Raw genomic sequence first — 24,682 nt, 5'->3', positions numbered from 1 at the left:
AAATGCTCTTTAGAACAGAGATAAAACAAACAAATTAGGCCGAAATCAAATCCGAATAAAAGGCATGATCATAAATGATGATAATTTTGCCTAAATACCCTAAATGCTCTTTTATCTTCCTTTCCAAACTATAATTTATAAATATGTATTCAAGATTAAACATTTTAATAGCCCAGCAGACAAACCAACTAAACACAGTACATATACTTCAGCAGCTCCACCAATCATAAATGTCCTATAACATACTTCTTAGTTATGTACTGTTAGTATCTTCGTGATACCAAGCACAAAATTTATGCTGAATGCTTTTATTGATTTCATTACATTTGTGCCAGTAGAGCATAATTTTTTTTTTTACTAACTCAGGATAAAAAATAAAAAATTAAAGGGGACACATTATGCAAAACTCACTGTTTGCGTGATTTTGTATTTCTACTTCCTTTATAAACACCCCAAGCACAAAAAATCCATCCATCCGTTTTCTGTAAATCAGTTGCAAAAAATAAATAAATTAAAAAATCCCCCATTAGATTAGTTGAAAATACTCAACATTTTGTGCTGCTGGTTGAGCACCGTGCTTCGTCTGACAGAGGGATCTATACCTCCTGTCTGTAGCAAGTCAGCAGATGAGGGGGATGTAAGTACTTTCAAGTTATGAGTTTTGTGCTTCTATCGCAGATAAACATGGACTAGATTGTTTGTGATTTACCATTAAGCACAAGCTAACACTAACATGTCATGTCACAGACATGGTTTGGCCAGCAACAGCTAATTTGCATAAAAGTGACAGAGATTGGTGAGACTTTTTATGAGTGTGCTTTTGTGCAAATAACTTTTTTTTTGTATAGCCCATGTACCTATTCTAACGTGTAAAAAGAGATATAATATGTCCCCTTTAAAGGAAACACTGCAATACAGCGTCAAATAAATTAGTAGTTTCTTTATTTTGGGAGAAATAACTTCAGTTGCCAAATATTCAGTGCATCTCTACTTCAGAGATTTGAAATCTCATTACTATACTTCTCATCATACATTTATTCCATCAGCAGCTAAAAAAGTCTTTTGTTCTAATTTTGGCTGAACATGTTCTCTTGGCTGAGATCTCAGCAGTGCATCCCTGGTACATGGAAGAGCAGTAGAGCTTCACATGAACAAAAGGTAAAGGATTATACTGAACACACTGGCCTCTAGGCAGCCCCTGATCACAGCGTGCTCACTGAGCTGGCAAGAGTAGCTTTACTCAGTAAATATTATGATAGCTCAGTGCCTAAAGCTGCTGCAGCTACAGCAGAGCCAGAACACACATGCATGAGCTCAGACATGAACACAACAGGAGGGTAGACTTTACCATTCAGCATATACAGCAGTGGGGAAAAAAAAAATCAGAGACCACTACAGTTTCTGAATCAGTTTCTCAGATTTAGCTATTTATAGGTTTGTTTGTTTGGGGTTTGTGCCATATCAGCAACATGTTGGCTATTTTATGGCATTAACAATGTTCATAACTTGAGCCTCACAGACTTAAATCAGTGTCTTCATATGAAGGAATTCCAGAAAATTAAGTATTTTAGCTGGTGGAATCTTTTCAAACAGTTTTTTCACATTTACAACCCTATAAAAGTTATTTCTGGTGGATAAAAGTGCAAGACAGTCTATTAAGATATGTTTAATAGTTTGAGGAGTATCACAGAACTGGCAGGCTGGAGTCTGTTTGCCAACCAGGCGGTGGCGGTGGGTAAGAACAGTATGTCATATTCGGCACCTAGTCATGATTGTCTGATCTTGTCTATTAAGGAAGTCCATATTGCATTTAATATATTTCATAGTTTATTTTGTGCATTGCTGGACCATTCATCTTGCCATTTTCTTCTACAGTGAATTCGACTAGATAGTAGGCATCCGTAATTGGGACATAGTTCCAAGTGAGTTCCTGGTTTCTTGTTTCCCTTGCTAAAATTTCAGATTTTTCATTGCCCCCAATGCCACTATGTCCAGGAACCCAGCAATAGAGAATGTAAAATCCCCGGCTGTAGAGGTCTCTGTCTGAGGCTAGTAGTTCTTGGATAACTGGGTGGTCCATGTTCAAAGATACCAGAGCTTTGATGCAGGACTTTGAGTCTGCTATTTATATGTATATGTTTATATCTTTATTTTATAAAAATAAAACAATTATTTATATAAAACATTTCTCCCAAAATCCACTTAAAAATATTGTCATTTAGAGCCTTTATTTGCAGAAATGAGAAATGGCTGGTATAACATAACATAAAATGATGCAGAGCTTTCAGACCTCAAATAATGCAAAGAAAACAAATTCAAAAATTCAAAAAACAAAAACAAGTTCAAAAATCAATATTTGGTGAAATAACCCTGTTTATAAATCATAGTTTTCATGCTTCTTGGCATGTTCTCCTCCACCAGTCTTACACACTGCTTTTGGATAACTTTATGCCTTTACTCCTGGTGCACAAAGTCAAGCAGCTGAGCTTGGTTTGATGGCTTGTGATCATCCAACTTCCTCTTGGTTAAAGTCCAGAGGTTTTCAATTTGGTAAAATCAAAGAAACTCATTATTTTTAAGTGCTCTCTTATTTTTTTTACAGAGCTGTATATACACATAAATCTCACAATGCATTATTCCTACTGACAGATCCCAAGCCCACTAAAAACCTCTTTAAAAGCTCTACAGAAATCCCAAGCAAGACAATCTGAGAAAAAAAGAAATCATACAAAAAAACTTGACTCAGTACCACACACAAATACGCACACACACACTATTACTCCCTCACACACTCTCACACACACACACACACACACAAAGTGATTAGCTTGTCTGCCCTCATCAGTAGGTCTGTGTCTGATGAGTAGCTCAGACACCGAGAGAGCAGAGAGTTCCTAGACAGAATGATAAACGGCCTAAAGGCTGGGCTTCTCTAAATGATCATCTGCTATACGCAGAGCATCAATCATACATTACTGAGAGAGAAAGAGAGTAAAAGAGGAGGCAGGGCGATCTTTTGGCTGCCAGTCAGTCGCTCAATATCTCCGTAAATTGTGCACATACACACGCACACCCTCACAGTAGGAGTGGCTCCATCGCGCAGTAACCTGTTTACAGGATATAATGCGCTCTAGAATCGTCTCTCGCAGTGCTTACATTCCCTTCAGCTTCCTCATCGTCAACAGACAGACAGAAAAGGTCTTGTTTTGGTAACTTCTGCAAACCTCTCCACATGCCTGCGTGAGAACAGAGTTAGGAAGATTGGAAGTGATGTGATGGAAGAAGATAGATACCAAAAAAAAACTTCCAGAGCTCATATTGTGTCCCATGACTTTTTGCCATGTCCCATGGAAGCTAAGAAGTGCTGAATATCATCTATATCTAGATATCTAGATCATTCTCGAGTCCCTGGTGCAACAAAGTAAGCAAACAAATGTATATCAGATACCGTTCACAACATCTTCCTGTTTCTTCACTCTCCATCTTCACAGAGCATATAAAGGTGCAGTGAAAAAGTATTTGTCCCTTACAGATTTCTTTTGTTTTTACTTTTTGATCATACCTACATTTTTCAGATCATCAATCAAACTTTAATATCAGATAAATATAAGTATATATGAGTAAACACAAAAAAAAGCTTTCCAAGCAAACCCTGCCATATGTAAAAAAGTAATTGCCCCTTGAGGATCCCCAGGAAAATATTCTATGCGACTGACAAAGCAAATGTGGAACCTTTTGAAAAGTGTGTTCGCCGTTAGATCTGGCATAAAACCAACACATTATTTCAGAAAAAAATAAACATTCTACTGAATGTCAAACATGGTGGTGGTAGTGTGATGGTCTGGGGCTGCTTTGGTGCTTCAGAACCTGGACAACTTGCTGTAATTGATGAAACCATGAATTCTCCTCTTTACAAGCTCATGCACACTTGGGTTCTGCGGCAGGACAATGACCCCGAAGCTTTTGGAATGGCTAAGTCAAAGTCAAATGCTATGGCATGACCAAAAACAGGCTAAATTAAAACAATTCTGCAAAGAAAAGTGGGTCAGCATTCCTTCACAGACATGTGAATGACTCACTGCCATTTATCATAAATGCTTGGTTGCAGTTGTTGCTGCCAAGGGTGGCACAACCAAGTTATTAAGTTAGGGGCAAATTCTATTTTTTTTTAGATACAGGTTGGTTTGAATAATAATTTTTCCTTAATAAATTAAATGATCAATTAAAAACTGCTTTTTATATTGACTCAGGTTTTATTTATTTATTTATCTATTTATTAATATAATCTGATATTAAAATTTGTTTATTAATCTAAAAAAAGTCAGGTATGATAACAATGCAAAAATAAAAGAAATATGTAAGAGGGCAAATACTTTTTCTACAACACTGTAGGAGCACTCCTAGTTTTATAAATCACAGACAATTCAGGACCCAACAGATCATCTTTTACTTGGGTGGTATTCAGGAGTCCATTCTTAGCACTGCAGTGACACTGACATGGTGGTGGAGTGTTAATTTTTGTGTTGTGTTGGTGTAGTTAAATCAACACAGCAGTGCTGCTTGAGTTTTTAAACACTGTCCTCTCACTGTATATTTTATAAGACACTCCTAACTTGTTGGTGCACCTTGTAGATGTAAAGTCAGAGACACATGCTCACAGTTTGTGCTGGTAATTCTTTAGTGCTTCATCAGTGAACACAGGATGCTGCCCAACATACTCTGTTGGCTGGATATCACTGGTTAATGGGTTAATTTTCTCAGACCATCAGAAACATTAAGGTGTTTAAAAACTCCAGCAGCACTGCTGTGTCTGACCAACTTGTAACAATCTAGGCAGGTGGCATGTTAGTGCACCACAGGTTTCTTGGATTATGTAACACAATAAGTCATCAGACCTGGTTCTGCAATATCAGTACTTCAATAGCTACTAATCTCACCCAAACTGACCATCAGTATTTGATGGTCTCAGTTAAGAATGGGTTGAGATGTATCTTCCGTTAATGTGCAACAAGTCAACGGCAACAAACAAGAGTCAAGTTTCCGTTACATGAAAGATGTAAATCATTAAGAGTTACCTCAGGGGATGGGTTGGGAATTACCATACCTGTATAGGTTGTGAGGTGTAACTCGTGCCAGGTGTGTGGCACATTCAATTTCTAAAGTTATGCTGGCATTTAACATTTCCCAAACCTGAAATACATCAAAGACTGACGGTGCATTTAAACTGCTCCGTCGTGTCAACGCACATGATCGCACTGCCCCCCTCCAACTGGTGCATGTGGGCGTTACAAAGGCGTTCCCTGCGTCGTCCAATTAAATCGCTTTAATAAATAGGAAATGCTTTTATACAAGCTATTATTATTTCCTATAAAGTAATACATATAAATGTGTATTTATAGATAGAAACGTTTGATTGAGCTTTATTACACTGTCTAGTGAGCAGTATATAAGCTAACAAAAGCAAACTTTTCCTAATAAAATAAAATGTAAACCCACCAGAGACCCCAACAATCACAGCAGCCTTTCTCCTCGCTGACAGAGACCCTGTAAATCAGCAGGGATTTAACAAAGTACAGGGAAGCCTGAAACTTTTTTCCAGGCTTCTCTGGACGCTACTAACTGAACTAAAATGTTTTCATACGCTGAGCTGAGGACGCGTATCAGGCAAACACCTGCTTTCTGATTGGATAGACGCATTGCGTTGGAGTTCAGCTCGGCTCAACTTTTCATCGCATGCATCGGAGCCATGATACACCACGTGACTGCGTCTGACGTAGGCGGCCATTGAAAATGAATGGGATACATCGCTATACGTTGTTACGATGGAGCACTGTAAATGCACCATGACAGCATGGTGTATGGTAATGACCAGGTCCAAAAGAACAGTTATGTAGAAGTGAAAATCACGTCCATACTCATAGCAGGAGGCCCCATACACATTTTTCGCAGGTCAGTGCCACACACTTTAGCTTCAATGAGACATGGGAAAATGATAATTCCTGTCCCATGACTTTTAAGATGCACATGTCTGTGGATCTTAAAGAACTGTGTGTTTGTCTATATGCAGTTATGGATGTATGCTTATTTAAGCAATCCCATACAGTATATACAAGCTCCTACACACACATAACTGCTGTGTTATGTGGTGGTAATGATATCTTGTGGTTCTGGAGTCACAGTTCAAGCCTATTCCCAGTTCCAGAACTAAAAGGATTTCCAACAGCGAATCTCATTTGAACTCACAATTTAGCTTAAGCTTGAGCTGAATGTGGGAGGGTAAACCAGTTTCTCCTCTCTGCCCTTCAGCTTATCGCTTCTGTTTCTGTGCCCTGGAGCAAAGAGACACATGAGCTAACCCCACACTGTTGTAGCAGAGCTGCAGCTTTAGCCCGTCAGTCTGCTTCAGCCCCTCACTCCAGCACAGCCCGGCAGCCCTGGAGAACAGCGGGACAGCTCTATGATCCAGCTGGGAATGAAGACCATTTTTACCAAATCTAAATCATGGATTGTCAGACAGTGCCCTTGCTCTGCGTGTGTGTGTGTGTGTGTGTGTGTGTGCCCGTGCTTACAAGGGAGCAGGTGCAGTGCTCAGGGTCACTCACAGACCAACAGGACCGAACAACTCAAACAAAGTTCTGAATACAAATACACCATAAACTCATTGCCATTCACAGCCATGCTGTATAATTCATGCACAGCGGGTCAGTCTGTACAGACAGGGAAGTGTAAGCTGTTCTCCATTAGGTCTCTGAGGAGCATAATAATACAAGAACACACATCTGGTGAGCATAAAAGGTTCACAGGACCAAGCTGTTGTGCAGCAAAGATTGTCTCTCTTACGGGCTCCTGGGTGGCACAGCTGTCTAAGCGCTGACTGTATTGCCAGTTCGATTTCAGGTACAATCGATGACAACCAGGGCCAGGAGACAGAGAGAGCATAACTGACCTTGCTCTCTCAGAGTGGATGGGTGGGTAAGATGATCCCCCTCCTTTTCCCCCTCACCCCCACCCTCTTTACTCTATAGTAGGGGTCTCCAACCCCGCTCCTGGAGAGTTACCTCCCAGCAGACTTTAGCTTCAACCAATAATCAAGCCCTCCCGAAGGCAGTTACAGTATTAGATGGATCAGGTGGAATCAATCAGTTGAAGGGTGTGTGTTTGATTTCGGATGGATGTTTATCCTGCAGGACCGTAGATCTCCAGGAGTGATAAGTCTGAGTGAGCATGCTAGCTTATTAAAAAACAGAGCTTTGTTAAGCTTTTTACCAGTGGTGCATTAAACAAAAGTGATGGAAAATACGTGACCCTTTAATCAGGCATTTAAATGGCTTTTTAAAAGGTAAATAAGTGTTTTTCTGGGATTAAAAATATGAATTCAGCTGTAACTGGAAATATCTGTGCAAAACTGTGCTGGACTGAGGTGCACAGCCTTCATCACATTTACAAGCACGTGCCCAGCTAGTGCTGGGCGATAAAATTATCTCGCTTTTTATCGTGATACATTTTCCCTCGACGACTATGATAAGCCGGGGCTATAGGACTCAATAAACCTTACTGTCTATTTCCCGTTTAAGTAGCACCGTGAACAGTCGCAGCATGTGATCAGGCTGCACGCTGAACTGCATGCTGCACGCTGAAGTACCACTCTAGTCTACTAAAAGCAAGTAATGCAAGTATAAATCTGTACTGCAGTGAAAGTGTTATCATTTCATTCAGAAACTTGCCTTTATTTGTTCCACCACCTTTAAAGGTAACTTTCTTTAAAATATTTTAATGTCATCATAATTTAAATGCAACAAATGTAAAGGCTATTATTTCAATATAAATATGCAGGAAATGATCTCATATAAATAACAAACCTAAAATAAAAAACAGTAAAACATACATAATACATACTTTTTATATGACTAAAACTACATTAAAATGTTTGTTTTCGTTGACTAAAACTAGACTAAATCCAAAAGACTAAAATGTGACTAAAACTATTATACATTTTAGTCAAAAGACTAAGACTAAAACTAAATCAATATCACCTGTCAAAGTAAATTAAAGAGTCCAATAATATATAGGACCTGTGTGAATGTATAATGACTTCTTAAAATTAAAACATTTCAAAGCTGTCTGACCACCTTGTACATACCTGGCAAAATGTGGACATCCTAGTGTCTGTCCACAAGGCTCTGAGCCCACTAGTGTGCTTGGCCATAACTCCCCTATTCTGTCATTTATGAGTAAAAAGAGTAAAATTTATGAGTAAAAAGGCCATGCGGTTACCTCATGTTTGCGCACATCGCAATGATGCTTAAACGATATATCGTGCAGCCCTACATACAAGCTTTAATTCTCTCAGTACTGGTGGCATCAAGTGATTGGGAGGTCAAAACTACTAATGATTAAAAAGCCAGAGCTTTAAATGACTAAAACTGGAGTGAAATTTGGATTTAAACAAACCACAACAAGCACTGCGCAGTCAGTCATGCAGCGTATGTGCAGTACTCAAGAGGAAAAAAGCACACAACAGCACCAAAAAATGCTGTGTGTGTGTGGATGAGTGGATGAGTGTGTGAGGGGGTGGAAGAATTGCTGAATCAATCGCAGCAAAAGGGATGAGAATCCTCTCTCTCTCTCTCTCTCTCTCTCTCTCTCTGGGTTTGGGTGACTAATTAATCAGTCTGCCATTCATGTGCGGACCATATGTGTACTTGTAATGCTGTATCCGATTCTCTCTCATGCATCTTTGGTCCACTGTGTGCTGTGTGTGTGTGTGTGTGTGTGTGTACTAGCAGGATGTGGCTTTCAAAAAAATAAATGTCTGCACTGCATTCTCGAGTTTGCTGAGCAATTTCACCATAATGACCTCACTTATCATCAAATCAGCATCCAGCCCAATTATGTCACAAAGTCAAATTCTCCCCTAAACTCTTCCAGATAAATGTGGGTGTCTGGATAAAGAAAGCGGTGGAAGACAGACAAAGGAAAAGAGAATGATCTGAAAAAGACTTGATTCTCCTCCAGAAAATTTGAAATGGAGAGAAAAGGCTCCAAAAGCTTTGGACTTGATTACACAGCCAGACGTCCAAGTTTGCCCACACCTGCGCACACACACAAAGGGAGCAGTATTCTGCAGTCACTATCGAAACCGCCTGCCTGAATGAGCATCACCAGATTGGCTGTTTGGCATTAAACACAGTGAAAAAAGTGGCTTTCGCTGATGCTACTAAAGCACCTACTCCTCAAAGATTGACTGCTGAAAAAAGTGTACTGTGTTGACACAGCCAGTCTACGATTACGATGCGTCCTCGAAACTCATTGTAGTCTGCTCATCCCTGTACTTTGTGCTGGCCACTTATGGTCAGATAACCCTGGACGCATGTTTAACGCATGTGTGAACGGGGCCTAATATCAAGGGGTACAGATTCTTAAAACCTTTAAAAAGTCCTGTAAATGATTCTGGGTCGTTTGCACTCTTGGTGCGGTTAGTTTTGGCACTCGGGTACGGATTAAGAGAGTTTCCATATTTCATAGTTTTCACTATTTCTTCCGATTAAAAAAGACTCCGGTTCATTTTTTTACTTTTAGTTCAGTTTGATTGAGCAGGTGTGAAAACAGTAATCGCACTTGGGTGCGGACCAAAACAACCGGGCCAAGACCAGCTAGAGGAGGTGGTCTCGGTCCGGTTCCAAACAAACTCTGGAGTTTCTCGCTTGTGGTGAGAACATTATCTGGTTTCGCTCTGACCCAGATATTAAATATACTACTTTTCTTTGAGCTAAACTGCTGAGAAGACGCTGTTTAATCTGATATATTAGCCAGATATCGCTAATTACCACAGCTATGAACAAACACCGTCTCTGCTGCTTAATGCTGTTTACACAAGCAATATGTGCTGCGCTCACTACTCACAGCCATGCGACTCAGTTTACTCAGTGTACAAGGTGATGACAGAACAGCTCCTTCCTACCTGCACTCACTCCTAAAGGCTTACGCTACCTCCCAGCCGCTGCGCTCCTCCAATGAACGTCGCCTCTCTTTGCCAAACAAACATTCACACAAAGCAATCCAGACTGTTCTCATACAGAGTTCCCCAATGGTGGAACAAACTACCGTCCACTACCAGATCAGGAGAATCTCTCGATATCTTTAATAAACTCCTGAAGACAGAGCTCTTCAAAGAGCACGTACTCTCCTAACACCTCTAACAAGCTAACTACTTCTAACATCATCTCCCTTTGACGAAGAGGTTTTTACCTTCTATTACTTTTGTACTTCACTACTGTAAGTTGCTTTGGACAAAAGCGTCTACCAAATGTAATGTAATGTAATGTAATGTAACATCTGCACTGCACATTCAAACACTGTGTTTGAAAGCGCAGTGTTTTAGCATTCTGTGTTAAAGCAGCTTCACACTGCAAAGATATGCTCATTGGAACACAGAGTCTTCTCACTATATTTACTTTCTTGCTCACGTGCAAGACAGCTCTGATCAATCAGAGGAGACAATGTGCTCACGTGGGTCATTGATGCATATTTTGGTGCGTTTAGGTTTGTGCCTGTGTGAAACCAAACCAAACAGAGAGAGAAAACGCTTTAAAGTAAACAAACTCATTAACTGATTCAGAAGAGATCCATAGATATGAACTACAGGTGTAAAAAGGCCTACAACAACCGCATTGAGACCAGCGAGAGGAGGTGGTCTCGGTCTGATTCCAAACGAACTGTAACGCAGTTACTTTGTGGCAAGATAGTGATCCGACCTCAATTCAACCCAACTATAATATAGGAGCGTAACGGCTGTTCAGGTGCAGTTTACTCTGATATATTAGCCAGACAATTGCTATAGCTATTAACTAATGCATTTGCTGCTGTTCCATGCAAAGCTGTTTTCACACGAACATGTAACTTCTTTTACTCTGCGGACATCTTCGCCATGCTACCCATTGAAAACAATGTGTTTTAAAGCGCAGCTGCAAAATTCCACTGAAAATCCACTTTCAGCGTTAATGCGGTTTCACAATGCACAACTACACGTCCTGGTCTGGAATACATAACCCTCTAGCTATACTCTCTTACTTTTTTACTCCGCTGCCAGACAGCTCTGACCAATCAAAGGAGACAACATGCTAACATGGTCTGTTGGGCCACATTTTGGTGTGTTTAGGTTCCCCCCAAATGAGAAACCACTTCACATTCAAAATCACGAACTGATTCAGACCAGAGAAAGGAACAACAGCTGTGAAAATGCCTTTATACTCAACATGATTCTCAATGAAACCAAAATTGGCCCATTTATGGCATCACTCAAAGACATTACAGAGTAGTACAGTGTAAATAAAGCAAGACAGTTTGTACTAAACTGCAGGAAAGGTCTAGGTCCTGGTGGCCATGTCCACAGCTGTGGGAGAAGGATTTAAGCTCTCACATCCTGACCAGTTTGAGGCACTCGCACACCCAAAGCTGCTCTGCATTCCTGCATATACATTGTGTTTGTTTGTGCTCGGCTGTGTTTCCGGAGTTCAGACTAATTTCCCAAGTCGTTTCTCAGACTCCCACAGACGATCCTGAACCTCACTGAGCACTTCCTGCTCTCTCACACTCTGTGTACAGAGCTGAACGATGGCAAGAAAGTACTGTGCTTATGTTGCTGCGTACTGCGGCTGTCAATTGCCTTGCTAATTATCAAGTATTAAAAAAACACATTGTTGACCCTTTGATGAAACATGGTGAAAATCTGGGATGAATTATTTAACCAAAATTATTTTTGAATGCTTCGACTCCTCCAAACACCCACAAAAAACATCTTAATTTTCTGAGGTTAGCCAAAATGGTTATAATGCATATAATAAACAACTGTGTGATGTTGCACTAGACTAGACTGATTTTAGATTATTCAGTATGGTCCAAAACTGTTACATTTCTGTATTACTAAGCCATTTCTTAGGTTCCTGGGTGGCCTAACAGTCTAAGTGCTCATCCAATCATAGTGAGTTCGCCAGTACGATCCATTGTGCACATTTATCTGTGTCTGGGAGTCCAAGAATGCTTAACTGGCCTTTTAAGCTCTGGGTGGACAAGATGGACTTGCCCCTCATCAGCGCCCACTCCTCAGTGTTAGGTTTGTCAACAAGGGTGTCTATAGGTTGATGTACCAGTATTGGCATTTTCTAGACTTAAGGTGATAAAATTATGAGGGTATTATTAATAACCACGGTAATTCTGGTAAAATGTCCATGTTAATTAGTTTGTGTCAAAAATTAGGCAAAAGATTATACTGCACATGCTCACAGGCTATACTGCACATACAATAAATACCACTTGTAAAGATCCTAACCTAGATTTTAGGTCATAACCTTATAAGCTTACCAAGAAGAGGCACCAGATTTCTATATATATCATTCTTCATTATACAGTCATATGAAAAATTTGGAAACCCCTATTAATCTTAATCATTTTAGTTCTAAATATTTGGGTGTTTGAACAGCCATTTCAGTTTGATATATCTAATAACTGATGGACAGTAACATTTCAGGATTGAAATGAGGTTTAATGTACTAACAGAAAATGTGAAATATGCTTTAAACCAAAATTTGACTGGTGCAAAAGTATGGACACCCTTATCATTTTATTGATTTGAATACTCCTAACTACTTTTTACTGACTTACTGAAGCACAAAATTGGTTTGGTAACCTCATTGAGCTTTGAACTTCATAGCCAGGTGTATCCAATCATGAGAAAAGGTATTTAAGGTGGCCAATTGCAAGTTGTTCTCCTATTTGAATTAGATTTATCAAACTGAAATGGCTGTTGCAAACACCCAAACATTTTGAACTAAAAATTATTAAGATTAATAGGGGGTGCCCAAACTTTTTCATATGACTGTATCAAAAGCTAAGCAAATTGGAAAATGCAAGCTGTAGAGTAAAACACTTAAATGATGTTCTCTGTAGCTGAATTTTTGAATATTTTTTTGCAATAACTCTGCAGATATTCAAAAGTACAGTATTCAAAGTCAGGGTCATAAAAACTAACCAACAAGGCTGTTTGACTTACAAATTGAAAATATGTTTATATTCAATTAATTCATTTAGTGAATTTAAAGTAACTAGTTTATGTAAAATTTTAGAAAAATATGAAAGTACACTCTTAAATATAAATAGGACTGTCCTTGATCTTGTTCAGATCAAGGACAGTCCTATTTCTAAGAAGGTAAAATGAACCACACTGAAAAACTGATTTTGTTTCAGCACCAATAACTGTAATATGTTTAGGTAACAAAGTGTCTAATAGGGGCCACAAAAAGCTCAAGGTTAAGTCATGGATTAGATATTTAAACAGAGAGAAGAATATAACTTTTTATTGACAGTCCAGAGTCACGTCGCTTCAAATGTGTCACCAGTTTCTATGCTTTGTATGCAGCTTTCCTTGTTGTGGTTGTGGCTCTCAGGATTAATTTACAGAAATATTGTTTAAATTATTAATATAAAGTAACGGTAGCAGTAAAACTGTGTTCCACACTATGATGATTAAACTTCATCATCGGATCACATACTAGACTGTGGGGGTGGATCTATACGGATCGCCGGTTTCTTCTTTTTGACAGAATGAAAATGTGTGGTTTAAAGAAACGATATGTAGCATTTAATCTCACAAAAAAATGTTCTACTGATTTGAAATTAAGAGAACAGGGTTTCTATTGTCATTATTCTTGGTTGAAAACGGTGATAAATGCACTGTGTAACTCTCGTTAACAGGGCTGAAAGATAAATCTTATTTTTAATAAGACTGGTATAAGTCTTCACAGTAAAAACATTAAAAGAGTTGGGCTCCATGTGGTCCAGCGGACTAAGATGCTGCCACTAAGATCAGAAGATCGCCGGTTCGAATCCCATTTATGTAGCTTGCCATCAGCACATTTGGCCTTGATCTCTTTGGGTAGGTAGATGGATTTCAAAGGGGGATGTCAATCAACACAAGGCATCTGTGAGCCTTGTAAATCGGGGAGAAAATGGGATACAAGTTTTAAATAAACTAATTTTGAAAAAAGATATTGGCAAATTCAACATTCCCTGGATGTAATAACAAACACATTACTGGACTGGAGGCAGAGCGAGATAGTGGTCCACAGTGAACACTCACACCAAAATACTTCCTGGGAAAAATGGGTGCAAACCATCCAAGTGCCAAAAACCCTTGAGGAGCTGAAACTAATCTTGAATCATGATTTGTCATCTATCACACTGGTATGTGGATATCCACAGAGTTCTTGTACATTGGAATTTTTTTGTCCATACCGTACACACCTATGGGTTTAGCAAACACGAAAATCAAGGAATACTTATGTGCACGACTTAACTGTGTAAAATTGCTCAACCATGTCAGTTAATACACGTGACTTGATCACTTTCAGTCGCAGTTTTGTATCTTTTAGCTTGTCCATAAATGCATGTGTCTTTTAGGAGTTGCCCAAAGCATGTATTACACTTTCTAACAGTCTGGGAAGCCCAGAAGCAAGAAAAGCTGGTTCTCACATAATGTTGCTTTTAAATAACATCATTTTTAAAGAAGTCGAATGTAAGCATTCTACACTCACCTGGGTCTGGATCAGCACTGAAGGACAGCACAGAGATCAAGATACTGGAGGTGAAAAGTCACACTCGCACTACTTCTCACTGCTGGAAAGAGAAAGAGAAAAAGAAAGAGGTGTAAGGAACTTTCTCTGAAGAAAGAGAAAAGTTGCAGAGTATGAGAAAGACGAGCTCACATCTATACCAGATTCCTGCCCGTGTCCTCACATGCACTGTAGACAAAAAAAAAATCCTATCAACCTCGCTTCACATCTTTCAACACTGGAGGCAAAGCGCCCAGGAGGAATAAATCCTAATAACTTCATGATGCGCCCCAACCGTCTCCCTGCAGAACTGTGCCGTGAAGCACAGCGGGCCGGCACTGGACATGCAGCCTGTTCCTTTCTAGTCTCACATCTCATGAGTCATATTTCCAATAAAATTGATGAGTCATGATGCTGATTTGTGCCGAGGTTAACCGCTGCTGTGACCTCAATCTGAGCTGAGCGTCCTCCACCTACTCTCTGTGGCACAGCTCACACACCCCTACACACACACAAACACATGCAGAGCGAGAGAGGGCGAGAAATAACGCTATATAAGGTCCGGGTTCCTCAGCTCCGATTGTTTAGAGACGGTTAACTCTCTGCTCTCTAGCATGTCCTTTTTAAGAGAGGAGCTCTGCTCCGTGTGCTGCACTGCGGTCAGCTGCTACAGAGAACTTTATTAGACAGAGCCATGTGTTTAAAGGAAGTGTATAATGTGGATATACAGGTGCTGGTCAACGAATTAGAATAATTTGAAATAGTGCAATCATGAAATTCTTTGAATGCATTTTTTGTGCAGAAAGCAAATCAGGTGTTCACCGCACCTGTCCTACTCGTTAGACTAATCACAGAACTCGTTACCTGGAAAAAAATTTGCTCAGCTGAGCTTTCCAAAAGGCCCATTTAGGCCATTTAACTGTGACACTGTTGTTTTATTGAATTAGAATAATGGAGAAACCGTTTCATTGAATTAGAATAAATGCTCGAATTTTTGTTTTCTGTGAAGAGTGTTCACTGTGAAGTATAAAGTCAGGGTTGAGTAGAATTTCTAAGTTGTAAAATCAATCATGGGTAAGCAGCGCGACCTCTCAACCGGAATAGTGGCTCAAATTCAAGCCCTTCGCCAACAAGGCTTGACCCAAACTAAAATTGCTGAGCAGCTCGGCATCAGCCAGTCTTCCGTCTGCAAAGCTCGCAAGAAAAACTGCAGCAAGCGCACCAACAGTTCCGGCGTCCGAAAAACTTCTGCTCGCGACAGCAAGCAGCTGAGAAAGATCGCAGTCAGCAACCGGTTCAAGTCCACTTCCGAGCTCACCGACTTGTGGAACAAGCAGACCGGCGCTGACGTCTCCAGATCAACCACTTACCGTCGTCTGCGCGAACTCGGCTTCAAATCTCGCGTTCCAGCAGTAAAACCGATGCTGAACAAGAAACAAACGGAGAAACGGCTGAAGTGGGCCAAAGAACACGGCGAGTGGACTGCTGAAGACTGGCAGAAAGTGGTCTTCAGTGACGAATCACGCTTCTGCATCTCCTTCGGTGACCAAGGTCCTCGTGTCTGGCGTCGTGGTGGCGAAACCTACAACCACGAGTGCGTGAAAAGATCCGTCAAGTTTCCCCAGAGCATTATGGTCTGGGGATGCATGTCCGCTCGAGGTGTAGGGAAACTCTGCTTCCTCAAGAAGACTGTCAATGCTGCCGTATATCAAGATGTTCTGGAAACGTTCCTGATTCCGACTGTTGAGGAACAGTTTGGCGAAGAAGACTTCATATTTCAACAGGATCTTGCACCGGCTCATGCGGCAAAGCCGACCAAAGATTGGTTCACTGAAAAACAGCTTGAAGTTTTGGCATGGCCGGCCAACTCGCCTGACCTCAATGTCATTGAAAACCTTTGGGCCATCGTCAAGCAGAAAATTCGCGACAGAAAGCCTACTACGCTGGACCAACTGAAGCAGAACATCGCCACTGCCTGGGAAGCTGTGAGTGCGGAAACTTGCGACAAGCTGGTCAAATCGATGCCGCGGAGACTTCAGGCAGTCATACAAGCCAAGGGGGCAGCCACAAAATACTGAGAAAGTGATGATTGTAATTATAATAAAAATTATTCCAATTCAATGAAACGGTTTCTCCATTATTCTAATTCAATAAAACAACAGTGTCACAGTTAAATGGCCTAAATGGGCCTTTTGGAAAGCTCAGCTGAGCAAATTTTTTTCCAGGTAACGAGTTCTGTGATTAGTCTAACGAGTAGGACAGGTGCGGTGAACACCTGATTTGCTTTCTGCACAAAAAATGCATTCAAAGAATTTCATGATTGCACTATTTCAAATTATTCTAATTCGTTGACCAGCACCTGTACTACTCAGTGTTGTGCCTGCTATAAATTATTCAAGTAAATTAAATACTAATACTGTAACTACTGTAAATTATACAAATTCTAATATATACCATAAATTATTCACACAAAATACTGATTAACTACAATGCATTTTTTTTAGTGTACACAAACTTTGTACATTGTACGTGTTCAGTTGTACACATTGATATACAGTGAATAGCTCTATTTGATTCATGTTCTAATCCATATTATGGCAAGAACTACTTAACTAAGTAAATAAAAAAAAAAACTTTAAGAAATGAAGGTCAGTCAATCTGAAGAAAAAAAAAATCAACAAATTTGAAAGTATCCTCTAATGCAATTGCAAATACCATTGAAAAGTTCAAAGCATGCCAGATAAGAGCCAACCTAGTGCTGGGCAATTATGGCCTAAAAATAATCTTCGATTATTTTCACACAAATCCGATTTTCAATTATAATCAATTTACAGATAGAGATGACAATATAAAAAATGGTTCAGAACATAGATTTACCTGTAAAACAGAAAAATTTGCACACTGACCAACACTGGATAATACTTCAGAATGCGGGTTTGTGACTAAAAATTGAAAATAGCACACTAAACTAAAGAAGAAACTTTGAAGGAGAGATTATTATTGTTTTACACAATTTATCACGGATCCTCAGTGGAAAGCGATGAGTTGCAGTTTTTAGAAATAGTAGAATTTATTTCTAGCTAAATATATGCTTTATTCCACCGGGTGTGACGAAAGTGCTGGAACAGTGCCGAAACTTGGACTAAGCGAAATGAAAACATGCGCGTGTTAGTCTGTGGGAAGTGCCAGTAACCAGGGTAAGACTAAAAAACACTTCAGAAAAGAGTAGCGTTTTCGGATATTTTCGATTAAAAAGATTAAATTTCTATTTGTAAAATCTAATTAAATCTGTAATTTAATTTTGGTTTGTTTAACACTTCTAAGTTACTACATGGTTGCTTATGTTTTCCTTCATAGTCTGGATGAATTTAGTATTCATTTACAACAATACAAAAATAAAAACATTAAATGAGAAGGTATCCAAACTTTTGACTGGTACTGTATATCTTCTAGGCATCTAGTATCTCAGTAAGATAGAAAAGTGTATATCAGCATTGGCATTAGCAGATATATAATGTGTATTATCAGATATCAGCATTGGCTCAGAATTCTGACATCGCTGCATCTCTAGTCTGTAGTGATTTATCAAGTATGTACAGTTAATTATTCAGAATCTATTGTTAATTAAGTATCTAATGATATTCATTCAATTTAACATTTACTCTGACTTATTCAGTAACTACTGTAAACAATCTATTTAGTATTTCCATTAATCTTTAAGTCAGTATCCACTATGACTTATTTAATAATTAACTGTGATTAATTCAGTACTGATTATGAATTATTCTAGTGATCTTGTAGGGGGTTTAATTGCACAAAAAAGTCACAGATTGCAGATTGTTTCAGATTGCAGTTTAGGGCCTTTCAATATGGTATGAGTAAAGTACAACAAAAAAACTAACAAAAATAATTATAAGAAAAAAATGATGACTCATGTAATATCTGCTTTAAATAATACAGTATATATTAGTAATTATTAGGTAGCTATGATTTATTCAATGTCAGGGGTATCAGGGGTGTAGTAGTACATGTTTTCCCATTGAATTGTCACAATAGAGGGGTTCACGGATTGGTGCCACACACACACAATCCCTAAACTCTAAGCTGTCAAATCTTAACAGCACTGTGGTTTAATAGTACTAGTACTGCTAGGGTAACTGTAGTCTTGTTTATCCCCCCCACTCTTCTGCCGTCTCTGTCTCTCCCTCTCTCTCTTATTCTCTCTCTCTCTTTATGTAGACTCTCAACCTCTCTCTGCTTGGCGTAGCTAGTGTGATTCATACACTCGTTTTTTATCTCTTTTCTTTAGCCTTATCTTTTACCGTTTATTGTGTTTCAAGTTCTTTGGAGTTTTTCAACAATATTCTGAAATTAGCATTGTATTCCTTGTAACTAATAAAATCATGGAAAACTGGATGAGGACGATGCATCAGCATTTTTAGATGTATGTGTGGAAGCATGTTTTTACTTAGTAAGTATAATAATCTGTTCCTTGCACTAAATGCCTGTTCAAATTAAATGAAACCAGGTTTCTTTTACATTTGTTCTGTCACATTTGTGTACTGATATATCTCTGTTTATTATCCACTATTCTGCAACTACGGTACTATAAATAAATATCAATATCAAGAGTTTCATTTCAAACTATAATAAACAACTTTTACACAGATACTCTGGGGCACAGATTCAGAAACGTAAGAGTTAATGTGCTTGAATGATGAAAGTTTGGCGTAGAGGAGCAGGATGTGAAGAGGCCAGCTGTGACCTCTGAGCTTCTGCACTGGACTTTCTATTAGCTTCTGGAGCTCCACACACACAAACACTGCACAGACAGGACACACACACACACACACACACACTCATCCATCACAGTGCCTCTACCCATTACCCATCTCTCCCTCACTTTCATTTTTACTCCAAATCTCTCGAGCTGTCCTCTTCTGAATGTGGATCACATCCATGTTCTTTTCTGTGCTCATATCTCTCTCTCTGTCTGTCTCTCTCTCTCATATTTTGCTGATCCCCACCCCTCTTTCTAATGGGCATGACAGAAGCCCATTGAGACTCTGGGAAGAGAGAGGAACTCTATCTCTCTCACTGCAGCCTGATTAGCCTCGCAGCAGATAGGAAGGAAGGGGAAATAAACGGCACTCATCGAGCTCACGCTCTCCCTCCATCTGATGCCTTTTCCCCTCAGACGGGACGGCTTCCTTCGTGACTAACGGCCAAGACGTTTCTGAAGCCGAGAGGCCTAAACGGCTCCATATGCCCATCAGTCAAACATTCGGCCTGACAAACACTAAAAACGTCTCCCACACGCTACTGTTTTATTCCACTCGTGCTCACAGAGCCCGTGGGCTGGAGAGGCCTTAAGTCACAATGTTCACAGCTCACACTTTACTGATCAGGTGGGAGACAGAGAGCGAGAGAGGGGCTTACGTAAGGATACTCTGATCTGCTGCTACAAAAGAAAACACTCACATCCTACACAGGCAATTAACACAAACCCACCTGACCTTTCTCCCAGCCCACTCTCCCTCAGATCAGCCTACAACTTCTGCAGATATGGATTCACATTCTGGAGGAGGGATCTTGAAAGGCAGGTAATGCGGGTAAAAAAAATTAAATCAAACCTGTATTACCTTAAATATTCATACAAAAGGAATTGCCCAGGAATTATAGATATGCCTGTCACAATAACATTTTAATTATGGGATGATGTACTGCCCTAGAGATGATTTATTTTTTTGCTATTATCATTTTAAGACTATTTTATGTCACAGATATATAGCTTTATATCATTAATGCAATTACACCCCTTTTAAAAGCAAAGACATTAATAAATAATAGTTTGCCTGATGTATTATTTTTGGGCAATTGACTGTCAAAAGTTTGTATATATTCTCTGCTATTGATAGAACAGTCATTGCTTGATTACAGTGTACAATACAGTGCTTTGCAAAAGTATTTGGCCTCCTAAACTTTTCAATCTTTTGCCACATTTCAGGCTTCAAACATAAAGATATGAAATTGTAATTTTTTGAGAAGAATCAACAACAAGTGGGACACAATCGTGAAGTGTAACAAAATGTATTGGATATTTTAAACTTTTTTTCAGAAATAAAAACCTGAAAACCTGAAGGTTTTTTTAATATTGTGTTAATACTGCGTAGCGCCACCTTTTGCTGCAATTACAATCCTGATTCCTGATCCTGTTGCTATCATTTTGAAACAACAGAGAAAGCTAGGTACATGAACCGTGGCCACACCAAGCTGAGTTTGAGGGCAAGGCAGATATAATCGTTAACTAGTCGCAAATATAATCCACAGGTTGGCCAACCACTAAAATATTCATTAGTTGCAGTCGTACCTAGAAAAGGCCTTGTTTCAAGAGGGATAAAAGTGGGAGGAAAGAAAAAAAAATGGTTTAAAAAAGCTGAGAAATTGAACAATCCATAGATTAATTAATTAAAGAAATGATCTGTAGTTGAGGTCTTAAAGTCGAGCAGTGAACTGTGAGGAGAAACTGTGCCAATCTGCCTCTTTCCTTTCTGGTTTTCATTCAGAACACACTCAGGGGAGTCTGGCTGCATGTCTCATTCTGTTCCCATCTGGCTGCGCACACACACACACACACACACAGTCCTGTCCTCCTGCAGAGTGAGCTGTACTGTCACCAATCCAAGAGTTAAAACATCTCAACACACTCCTTTTTTGTCTCTTTGTCGAACAATCTGTTCTATGAAAAGCCAAGCGCACACACACACACACACACTCTTTCTCTCTCTCTCTCTTTCTCATACACACTCAAACACAAACATACTCTGCCCACTGCCAAGCCCAGTTCTCAGTGCGGCGGCCCGAAGTTCACAGTGACCTTTATAGTCTTCGGAAACTTGGACCGATTAAAAGAAGCGATGTCTGTTTGTTTTGTTTCCTGTGTTCACATACTTTGCTTCCAACTCCACTGTATTTCACTCTGTTCACATTAAATTAGCCTCTTCCACTCAGCTCACCTCAAATTAACTACTTCACTTCAGAAGGAGGCTTAGTTCAAAGCCTGAAGCTCGCGGGGGGATAAGGGCAGTATGAGTAAGGCCAGAAGTGCCAGAGAGCCACTGAGTGACCTGAAAACAGCAGGGCTTAACTGAGACAGACAGACCGTGCAGCCCGGGCCAACCCAAACACTCCACTAATTCTGCTTTCAAAGCACCAAGACACACAGTCTCCATTGCGATTACAGGAAAATGAGCTGTCAGTCAGGGCGGACGCACCAAAAATTATGATAGCGATGTTTCCTGCACATGTCGGGCGGAGCGAGAGGCATCCAGTTCAGATTCCACTTGATGTCATTTGTTTTCCTGCCGTGTGAGGCAGGACGGAAAAAGTTCCTCAACAATGACATCATACACTGAGCAAACATCATCACTTACTATTTTTATATCCGATATTCCCAATGAGCAACAAAGAACTTTGGCAGACCCACCATGCATATCTCTCTCTTGATCTCTGTCTCTCTTTAGAATAACATCACAATAACATCACAATGCAAAAATATGTTTGCTCAAGGTTCTAAACTTATTCAATAATAAAAAAACAGTTCCTTGCTATACCGAGGTCAAAAGGTCTACAAGAATGAATTATCTCAATGAGAGAATACAATTTTTTAATAAGTAGAGGTTATTTTTACTGATCTTTATTTGTGTTATACTGCTTACACAAAAACACAGAGTGCTTAGACGCCTACGATTGAAACTTTATATAAAATCTGTATACTGTGGATGGGAAATGACTGTGGTCATAAGGGATTGGAATCACAGGGCATCCCACAATACTCTAAAATTACAATATGTTGCCCCCAATATCTACAATATCACTATTTTGAAGGGTGTGATGAATTTTCGTGCCACAAGATCTTGCGATATTAAAACGGCACAATATTTCTTGTCAGGTGTTAAATGTGTCATGCACAGGTAACCAAAACAAATGTTTGATATGGGTGTCAAATAGCAGTGCTGGTCTCCTCATGCATGCACACTTTGCACGTGCACCCACACACACCCCTCTTTGTAACACATCGTTTCATGCTGCGTTAATCAAGTAGTCGGCCGAGCATCGTTTTCCCAACCCTTCGTGGTTTAAACTGCAGAGTGATGCAAAGTTGTGGATACACACAGAGGTAGTGCTGGGCGATAAAACGATATCGATAGTTATCGAGGAAACTATATATCGCGATAAGTCGGGGCGAGAAATTCGATAAACTAAATTTTCTATTTCCCGTTTAAGTAGCGTTGTGAAAAGGCGCAGCACGAGATCAGGCAGCACGCTGAACTGCTGCTCAGCCCAGTACAACCCCTCCCCTCCCCTCTCCACCATCCCCCTCCGCCCCACCCCCCGAGCCCCTCCACTCTGAACTCCTCACATAGCGGCTCCTTCTCTCCCATTTACTGGATAAACTTCATTTATACTATTCAGCGGCGCTACACTGGAAAACTCACCTTTTAAATATGAGGCATGCGTCTCCAAGATATTTAGAGAGGTGAGCTTGTTCAGATTTCTGAAGGCAGGTAAACGCTGCTCTGTTTGCTGCTAGTTAGATTAGCTTGTCTCCAGTTTAAAGTTAGCGATGTTTAGGTGTAAAAGGGATCTGTGCAATCTGTCATCATTAGCTAAGATGCTTTCACTGCTTTTTACATTCTAATAAACTAATGGGTAACGCACGTTAGCCGTGTTAATCCACGTTTCGTGTAAATTAAGGTTAACTTCAGCACGAGTGAGGGGTTAGTATATAAACACACAGAAAGGAAGCACTTTCCATCTTTTTTCCTAACTCTCACTGTTTCTGTTAGAAAACCCTGAGGGCAGCATTCTCCTCTGTCTTTGTGTTTTATAGTTTTTAACAGATAGAGAGTCTGTTATGCTGGATATTTTACTAAATACAGAAGATTATATAATCTGTCTAGCTGTATTTGAACTGAGCTAAACATTGCTGTTACTGAACTGGAGTTTTAAATACACTTAAGTAATGTAAGTCTAGTCTACTGAAAGCCAGTAATGTTAGTATAAATCTGTACTGCAGTAGAAGTGGATCATTTCAGAAACTTGACTTTATTCCTCCCACCTCCATTATAGGCCACTTTTTTTTTTAAATATTTAAATGTTAGCTTAATTTAAATGAAAAAAAAAACTAAAGGCTCTTATTTAAAAAAAAACATAAGCAGTAAATTATCTAAAATTACAACAAATAGAAAATAGAAAAACAGTAAAACATATGTAATACATACTTTTTATATGACCAAAATTAAACTAGACTGAAATCTGACTAAAACTAATAATATCCGATAGACTAAAATGTAACTAAAACTATTATACATTTTAGTGAAAAGACTAAGACTGTATCAAAATCACCTGTCAAAATGAACACTGTGATATACTCTTGTATTTTGCTTTATGTAGTTGCCTGCATTCAGGGAGGGGAATGATCTTTTGATTAAATATAATTTTATAAAAATAAATAAAGTGTTATTGCAATTTAAATTAAACAGACATATAATGTAAAGGGTCTTACATATTTTTTAGTTTATATATTTGTCCCCTTTTTAAAATTAATTTAAAAGCTGTACCCACCTGGCAAGATGTTAACATCCTAGTGTCTGTCCACAAGGCTCTGAGCCTGCTAGTGATTTTGTCCATAACTCCCTTATTCTGTCACTTCTGAGTAAAAATAGAAACCTTTAAGTGTAACAGAAAGTGATTTGATTTATATCGTGATACATATCGATATCGGCTGATATGAAAAACTATATCGTAATAAGATTTTTTTCCATATCGCCCAGCCCTACACAGAGGCAATGCTTTAAGATTTGGTCATAGGTTGCCAAGTCTTTATTGAACCCTTAGGGGGAATTTCCAGTTAAACAGAACACTTACTGTGGGTTGATGGTTTTACAGTAAAACTGGTTGCAGTACTTGCATACTGTTCTGTCGTTTACTGCATATGATAAATTATAAATAACTCATAAATCAGAGTAAAAAATTACTGAAATATTTTCTTTGACTGAAACTAATAAAATGCA

The 24,682-nt window shown here is 39.3% G+C and overlaps 1 protein-coding gene across 5 annotated transcripts in view; it reads right to left on the bottom strand.

Annotated features, from left to right (window-relative positions):
• The window catches only part of peak1 (pseudopodium-enriched atypical kinase 1), a 154,903-nt gene that overhangs the window by 103,530 nt on the left and 26,691 nt on the right, over positions 1-24,682 (bottom strand). For 4 of the 5 annotated variants that reach the window (XM_049474338.1, XM_022671638.2, XM_049474339.1 and 1 more), the window contains one exon: positions 14,589-14,670. The exons of the other annotated variant lie outside the window; for it this stretch is intronic. The gene's annotated coding sequence lies outside the window, so the exon portion shown is untranslated. The remainder of the gene's footprint in view (positions 1-14,588; positions 14,671-24,682) is intronic. 5 annotated transcript variants of the gene reach the window in all.

This window comes from Astyanax mexicanus, chromosome 2 (genome assembly GCF_023375975.1).
Source record: "Astyanax mexicanus isolate ESR-SI-001 chromosome 2, AstMex3_surface, whole genome shotgun sequence".
In the NCBI taxonomy this organism is placed as follows: Eukaryota; Metazoa; Chordata; class Actinopteri; order Characiformes; family Acestrorhamphidae; genus Astyanax; species Astyanax mexicanus.
This window is presented reverse-complemented; position numbering and strand designations above follow the sequence as displayed.